The following is a 1,050-nucleotide window of genomic DNA, read 5'->3' as shown; positions in this document are numbered from 1 at the left end:
CTTTACTAGACAAACCTGATAATTTGCACAACTGGTGAGAGATGGCAAGCAAAAGATCTTCTTGTTCTCCAAACGTGCAGTTGTGTGTTGCTTTTATTTTACATGTGTGTGTATATTGAAAATTACTCCCAGATGAAACAAAGTGATTTTGTCGTTCAAAAGAACTTGGCAGTTTTGGGTACTCCACGGATTGGTCACTATTACATCGCTCTGGTTTGGATTTCTCAGTTTTTTTTTGCTCATGTTCCCTTGTTCTAAAACCTCGTCTCCATTTTCAAATGCAAATCGAGATGGTTTTTTCTGCCGTAAGCCTCTGCCTTTGGATTCATTGTCCGAGAACAGAGATTGTTGTTTTGATGCTCGATACATCATTTTGCTTGCTTTCTCATAAGTATCTAAAAAATAGAAACAAACTGAATTTATGAGCAAGTATATTGTTCTATTATACAACTTACCGATATCTTTTTCAATTATGGAAATAGATTCTCTTCCCCAATTTCTATCAGCCGTAGCATTATTTTTCACCAGTGAAGTAATGTGCGCTAAATTTCCGCTTGGAAAGAAACATTGGTTTTGATTTATTATCCATTGTGTTGGAATGACATCAAAATCACCCTCTGTTTCATCTTCTTCAGTAAACTTTATTAAAGTCCACATACTAAAAAAATGAGTTTTGAAAGTAGAAAGATATGAAATAACGCTAATTGGAATTATAATATCAATCATATGCATATACAAAAATTTAAGTTTACCATAATTTACATTTGATTGGATATATGTTACAGCTATAAGTAAAAACTATAAAGTATGTAGTAGTGGAAAAGCAATTACAACTTCTTTATACGGCATTGCAATATATTTAATTGATATATCCTCAATTGGAAATATTTTTAAATGCGACAATTTGTTTACTTTGTAAATGCCGAAATTACTGCTATGACAAGGTGTTTTATAAAAGGGTGTTTTTACTAAAAACTTCTGCCCTATAATTACCAAACGATTTGTGGAGATACACAATGCAATATTTTTTAGTACAATAATATCACCATT

This window comes from Photinus pyralis, unplaced genomic scaffold (genome assembly GCF_008802855.1).
Source record: "Photinus pyralis isolate 1611_PpyrPB1 unplaced genomic scaffold, Ppyr1.3 Ppyr1.4_LG1, whole genome shotgun sequence".
Taxonomy (NCBI): Eukaryota; Metazoa; Arthropoda; class Insecta; order Coleoptera; family Lampyridae; genus Photinus; species Photinus pyralis.
The sequence above is the reverse complement of the archived record's forward strand: the minus strand, read 5'-3'. Positions refer to the sequence as shown.